The 7392-nt window shown below is 42.0% G+C and overlaps 1 pseudogene; it reads right to left on the bottom strand.

Annotated features, from left to right (window-relative positions):
• Positions 1–928: 928 nt before the first annotated feature.
• On the bottom strand, positions 929–2527 carry LOC122124907 (annotated as a pseudogene).
• Positions 2528–7392: the final 4865 nt, after the last annotated feature.

Below are 7392 nucleotides of genomic sequence, written 5' to 3' on the forward strand. Positions count from 1 at the left end.
TGACTTGACACTGCAATCCTCAGATGTCAGCCTCTTGTGTAGTAAGGATTACACACATGACCAGCAACATTTGGGTCATTTTAAAACTTTAATATGTGCTTGCTTCCACCCCCTTTTATTTTTATTATTTTTTTCATTTTTGCTTGGCCTGGGAGTAGAAATTGAATTTCAGATGCTCTCTCAGTGCATACATGGGACTAACCATAACCTTTGGCTTTTGTGGGAAAGTTAATTGGAGAGAAGAGCTATGCCAGATTCAGGAGGCTGAAAATTGAAGAAAGTCCTTAATGCTCTCTTCTCTAATTAACCACTAAAGGCTAACTTGGACTTCCTATCACTGTACAATCACTCACGACTGACCTGGTCATCTACAGACACTTTCTTGTAAATGTCATCCTTTGAAAACATGTACAATTCTATTTGTTCCTCATCTTAAGATCTAAACCTACATAGCGCTGATCTCAATTAGTCATGGAATACCAAATACTATAGGAAGACAAACCTGAGAGAGAGACATGCAATACAAAAGCAGAGCTTGCTCAGTTCCTCAGCACTCAAAGAGGGGAGGATGTGGAAGGCGGGGAGAACTTCATGAGCCTTTCTACTCTTTATTTTAGCAGTGGGTTGTGAGAAATGTGTGGTTTTATTTCAACATGAAAATATCTCAATGCATGGCGATCTTGCCTGATGGGTTTATATTTTCTGCATAAATGTTATGGAAACTCATACATAACTCTCTTTTCATCCTGCAGTAAAGGTCAAAGCAGCAGCAAACGGAGATGAAAACAGATGATCGCCAGAGTCACAACTTAAGAAGGTTTCAGAGGATGGGGATTTTCCCTTGACTCCTTTTCCACTTTCTTCTGATAGCTCGTAACTGTAGGGGTGATGTTGACAGTTGTTGGTAGGAATTTTTGTTTTTCTCCAGATTCAAGTCTTATCTCTGCTTAGTTTGCTTCTCTATGCAGTATTTGACTTGCTCAGCTCCTGCCTGATTGCATCAACGAACTCCTCTTTCAGCTTGGTTAGTTCTTTTCTCATCTCATCTAAAATATCCTGCTTCAGTCTGTCACAGTCAAGGCTTTCTATCTGGACCCAGTCGGCACTGGGCTGGGACAAGGGTGTGGACTTATAATGGCTCATAGGACCTGTTGTCAAAAACAATCTGATTTTTCCTTGGAGAATCTCATCTGGAGATGACGGGTGACTTGCTGCCATTCATTGTATTTGTTCTTTCCCAAGGTTTCCTGGTTGGTTCAGGTGTACTTGTTGATGAGTCCTTAGAAGTTACAGGTTCTGATTCTTCATTTTTTGCTTCTATTGTTGATCCCTTTTCGGCCATTCTCCTCCTTCTGGCCATCAGGAGACTCATTTCCTCCATTGAGCTGCTACCTGCCAAGGGAACGGGTCCATTTCCACCACCCATGACTGTTTTAGCTGACACGGAGTTCACATCTGTGAACACCGGGCAAAGAGGCATCTTCCACCCGTGACAATTTCCTAAGCTTGGCTCCAGCAATCGCAGCTGCAAGTCCAGTTAAAGGACGATTGTCTTCTGAAAAGGATCCTGAAAAAAATCAGGATGCAGGAAGGGAGGTGCAGGAGGTGGTACAGGAGAGGGGCTTGATTAGGAAGAGGGCGTGGGGGAGGAGGGCCAGAGGATAGCATTGGGGGTGAAGGAGGAGGTTCTGGGGGAGGAGAGAATACAGAGGCCTGGACTGGACCTGGTGGGAGTGTTGGAGGAGATGGAGGTGCAGGTGGTCCCAAGATAACACCCTGCGGGGCTGGAGCCTCCGACAGCTGAGAGGCTTCCTGAAAGCCTGGCTCAGACGCAGAGGGGTCTCCCAGATCAGAGTTTACAGGGGTCTCCACAAAGGCAGAGGTGGCATTACTCGGCACTCTGCTCTCTTGATCCCATTCCACTTGCTCCAGCTGCTCCATCTGCTCCCGCTCCAGCTGCTCCACCTCTCTCTTTCCAACCTCTATCCAGCCTCTCTCTCTCTACCTTTCTCTCTCTGGTCTTTCCCTCTCCATTCTTTCTCTCTTCAGCCTGTCCCTCTCCAGCTCCTTCTGACGTTTCTGTTCTTGCAGTTGTCTTCTTTGGATGTCCAACTCTTCTTGGGATGGGCCATTTTGAACTTGATCAGGCAGTTGTGAATTTTATCTAGGCAATTTTGGTCCTGCCTCCTGTGAATTCAGCACTTCTAAGGCATGCATCATTCCACTTGCGAAGACATTAGCATCCTCTTTGCTGCCATAGTTAAGACTGTACACCTGCCTGGCATCTCGCCACTGGTGGAAGGTCTGTGTTGCTTGATTATACTTTAATCCTTTGGGGATGGCACAGCTGATCACCAACTGATGATCCTGGATCTTCCTGCCCAGCACTCTGAATGTGTTGTTGCCTGTATGGTGATAGATATGAGTTCTGCTGAACCCAGTTGAACCACAGCTGGCACCCACTTTTATTGGCATCGTCACAAACCAATGCAGCAGCTCTTCCCTGACAGATAATCTGTTCACTCATTGAGCCGGCGGGCCTGATGGATGCGGCACGGGAGTGGGCTCCTCTGGTACTGTAGGGTTGGCTCATTCAGTGCTACTCTGCCTACACTGGCGGCCAGCTACTCCATCACCTGGTGTCGCGCCGGCCAGGCCTAGGTTGCAGGGTAGGTGGGCCGCTTTGGCTGCCTGCTGCTGCCGCTGCTGCTGCACAGGCCTCTGAGGACCGCGAGGACCAAGAGGACTGCAGCCGTCCCAGCCGTGGGAGGAGAGTGGGGCGTGCCACGAGGCGCTGGTGCGGGGTGTGTGGAACACTCAGGCTCTGCCCTCGCCCCTGCCCTCCCCTACCGCTGTCGCCCTCCCCCTCTCTTCCCCAGTATAAGTAAACTTTTATATCTTACAAAAATAACTTTTAGCTGGGGACTGGTGGCTCATGCCTGTAATCCTACTCAAGAGGCTGACATAGAGGATCACAGTTTGAAGCCAACATAGGTAGAAAAGTCTGTGAAATTCTTATCTCCACTACACTACCAAATATACTAGATGTGTGGCTATGACTCAAGTAGTAAAGTGCTAGCCTTCATCAAATGATCTCAGTGCCCAGGCCACGAGTTCAAGCCCCTGTACTGGTACAAAAAGAAAAGTTTCATTAGTTTACATTACACTAGGATTATGGTGTGAGACACCAATGCTGGGATTAAGAAACAACTTTTGTAGTAGCTGCCACTTTTGATCTTTTCCCTAGGAGTTTTTATGATTGTTTTTATCCATGCCTTATATTTACATTCCACTAATGGAATTATTTTTTTGGTTGGAGGCACATTTCAATAATTCAATAACATATCAAAAACACATTTTTCGTTATTTTAAATAAAGAAGGGAAACATATGATGAGTCTGAGCCCAGCAGAGAATGAATGATGGTTTCATTGCAGATATGTGGAATGTATTCCAGGATGTGGGAACCTACCAATTTGGGTGCTTCAGTTATCAGGTCTTCCTGAAGCTTCAAAATAAGCTTCTATGATGTCATAGCTACCTTTGCTATCATAACTGATAGGTGTCAGGCACTGATCTCACCCTTAGGTGGACTTAGATACACAGGGAGGAAACATAATATTTAGAAGAAATGACGATACCATAAGACCATAGCTTGATGAGCTTTCCTGATTGAACTTTGAGATTTCATGAGAAGAACAGGCTCATCTCCACACAAGACTACTAAGCACTGAGGACCAGGCACTATTGTAGGCAACTAGAGAGACAGATGTGAATACAGATGTGAATGGCCTGCCTCCATGCACATGTCATGATGTTGGAGAAAACCATAAATCAAAATGATAATGTCAATAAATCAGAAGGATGGTCATGTGGGGAGACAGCTTCACTTTGAGGATTGGAGGAAAAGACATGATATAATAGTAGGAGGCATCATCCATGCAATTATTGCTTTTCCAGGCTGGCTCCAATCTCAATCACAGATCTCATCCTCCTGAGTTGCACATTATAGGTGTCAGGCACCTGCAGTGGGCTCTTTGATATAAATATCTATAACAAATGTGTGTTAACTTTCTTGGAAGTTTTTTGTGAGAAAGGTTAAAAATTAAACATATTATGCACCCTAAACTTTCTTTTCACTATCTTCTAATTATTTCAATATGAGCAGTCTTACTCACTTTTTGGAAAAGTCAAGACATTTTTTTTTCATTGTTCAAATCCTGGGGAGGGAATAAAAATGACAGCTTCTTTGCTAAAGTACTAGAATGTATAGTCAATTTAACTGACCAGTTTTGCCAAATAATATGTCTTGCCCTTCATGGATTTTTCATCTTCAATAATGTTAGATGAATAAAACTATAAATAGGAGAAAAGCAACCACATAGTAGCAAATTTATCACAATGACATATATAAGCTGTCCACTTTTTACCAAATGAAAACAGTTGCCACAAGCATTAAAAATTTGAATAAAAACTTGGAGATTCTTCCTCTTCATACAGTTGTTTTTTTTCTTTTTTTCTTCTTATTTTGTTAGTTTGTTTTGGTTGGTTGTTGGCCTTGACCTTTTGGTCTGGGGGCAGTCCCTCAGCTATTCAGCTCAAGGAGAGCGCTCTACCACTTGAACCAAAGCACCACTTCTGGTTTTCTGGTGGTTTTTTGGAAGTAGGTCTCACAGAGTTTCCTGACCAGACTGTCTTTGAACTGCAATCCTCAGATCTCAGCTTCCTCAGTAGTAGGATTGCAGATGTTAGCCACCAGCAACTGGTCAAAATAGTATTTTTTTCAATTTGGCTAGCTTGAATGATTGCCAAGGAAATAAATAGAACGTAAAATTGTTAATTTGTGCTAAAATTTGCAATAGTTTTAGCTTGAAGAGTAGTGAAATATTTAGAATTACATATTTTGAGAAAATGTAGCTGATTAGCTTTTATTGATTTAAAATACTAATATACATCTCTTTTTTATTTAAAATACTAAAATATATCTCTCTTTGTAGACACTGAATTCTGAGTTCAAAACTTGTACTTGTTGGCAGTCACTCTGAGAGTTAATTCTGTCAGCTCATTTTTAAATCAATCATAGATTAAATAACTTGAAGCTTACAAGGTGTCTTTTGGTAAGAATAAGTGAAATAAGCCTAAACTCCTGCCTTTCGAGTAACAGAAGAAATCCTAACGTCTAGAATGTATAGATTCAACTGAATTTCAAATAAAATTCTGGTTTCTTACCTGCTTTTGGTTAAAGAGGAAGACACTATATCACTGAGCTTTATTCACTTGTATACAAATGTGAATGGAGCCAAGAACAGGTGGCTCATGCCTACACTCTTACTCAGGAGGCTGAGATGGAAGGATTGTGTTTCAAAGGCAGCCCAGGCAGAAAAGGTCATATGAGATTTTTAGTTCCAATTAATCCCTCAAAAACCATAAGTGGGCTGGGAAAGTGGCTCAGTAGAAGTGTGCTTTCCTTGCATGCATGAGGCCCTCGGTTGGAATCCTCAGAATCACATAAGAAGAAAAAGCCTGAAGTACACTATGGCTCAAATGGTAGAATGATAGCCTTAACCTGAAGAGATGAGACACAGCACCCAGTCCCAGAGTTCAGGCCCCATGACTAGCAAGAATAACAACAACAACAAAATAAAACAGAAATGGAGCTGTGGCTCAAGTGGTGGAGTGCTAGAAAGTGGATCAGGGAGAGCACCCAGGCCCTGAGTTCAAGCTCCATGACCAACTAAGCAAAAACTAAAACAGAAATGGAGCTGTGGTTCAAGAAGTAGAGTTCTAGAAAGTGAATCAGGAACAGGACCTGAGTTCAAGCACCACAATATACAATTGGATACTGGTATTTCCCATCTCCTAAGGTTGTCATGATTATTCAATGAACAGAATTTTTTGAGCATTTCCTATTTAAAAAAGGGGTTTTTAATGACCAACAAGTGATTTATGATGCTGCAGAGCATGCAATGGATACCCTCTACTTCAGTGGAGAATTGAATGTTAATTTTGTGAGTCCAGAAGCCAAACTGATGAGCCAGATACTCTTTTGGAAAATGGTTTCATATGGTAGACACAGTTTCCCACATGTCAGTTTGCTGTTCTGCTTCTAGTCAGAAGATCTCTAAGACTCAGGAAAGGATTCAAGCTCTCTTTTAAACCATGCTGTAGCCATTTTATTTTTATTAAAGGAATAAGTAATCTAGATATTGTTGGCTCATGCCTATTATCCTCGCTGCTTAGGAACCTGAGATCTGGGGATCATGATTTCAGACCAGCCCACGCAACAAAGTCCATGAGACTTGTCTCCAATTAAGCAGTGATAAACCCAGAAGAAGAGGTATGGCTTAATAGAGTATCTTTCCTAAGAAAAAGCTCTATTTAAGCTGTGCCTTATGTTGGGACATTGCCACCTACAATACTTCCGGACCATGTCTTCCTTTAGTGTGTTGGCCTATGGCCTGGCTTTCACTCCTGTGGATATAGGCTGTTTGGCCATCCACCATGGGGGTGGAATGATCCATTTATCGAAAATACTGCCCAGAAAAAACAACTATGATGTAAACAATGTTTGACAAGTTGTAAAGTCCAAAGTTACAGTGGTAAGGATGATTATTGTTTAGCTTTTTTTCATTAAATAGTTAATTACTTTTTAAAGTTTATCTGCTTATTTAATGTTATGTAGGAAACCAAAAGTTAATATTTGGGTTTTTTGGTGAAATTTGAAACTAGGCAAGTAAAAGTACTCATTGTCCCCAAATTCAACATTTAAAAATATTAAAACATTGTTCATATGTTTTAGTCACCAGAAATTTGGGACAGGCATGGTAGCTCACACTTGAATTGCTAGCTGCAGAGAGGATTATTAGGATTTGAGGCTAGCCTAGGCAAACATTCACTTTATTGTATCTCAATCAATATCTGAACCAAAATCATTGTGCTTTTAATTTCCACTACTCAGAAAGGGTAAAGAGAAGGATTGTGATCCATTCTGGCCTGCTCATACACAGAAAACCCTGCCATAAAAATGGCTAAAGCAGAGCTGGCCACAGGTGGTTCATGCCTGTACTTTTATTTACTCAGGAGTCTGAGGTCTGAAGATCACAGCTCAAAGCCAGTGTAGGCAGGAAAGTTTGTGAGACTCCTGCCTCCAATAAACCAATAGAAAACCAGAAGTGGAATTGTGGCTCAAACAGTAGTGCACTCGCCTTTAGCTGAAGAGTGCATGTACAGTGTCCTGGCCCAGAGTTCAAGCCAAATGACTAACAAAACAGAAGTAACTAAAGCAAAAAGCGCAGGTGTATGGTTCACCTTGTAGAGCACCTACCTAAAATGCATGAAGCCCTGAGTTTAATTGCTAGGATAGAAAGGAGGAAAGGATGTGAATTAATGGAAT

This window comes from Dipodomys spectabilis, unplaced genomic scaffold (assembly GCF_019054845.1).
Source record: "Dipodomys spectabilis isolate Male_0828 unplaced genomic scaffold, ASM1905484v1 ptg000253l, whole genome shotgun sequence".
Classification (NCBI taxonomy): Eukaryota; Metazoa; Chordata; class Mammalia; order Rodentia; family Heteromyidae; genus Dipodomys; species Dipodomys spectabilis.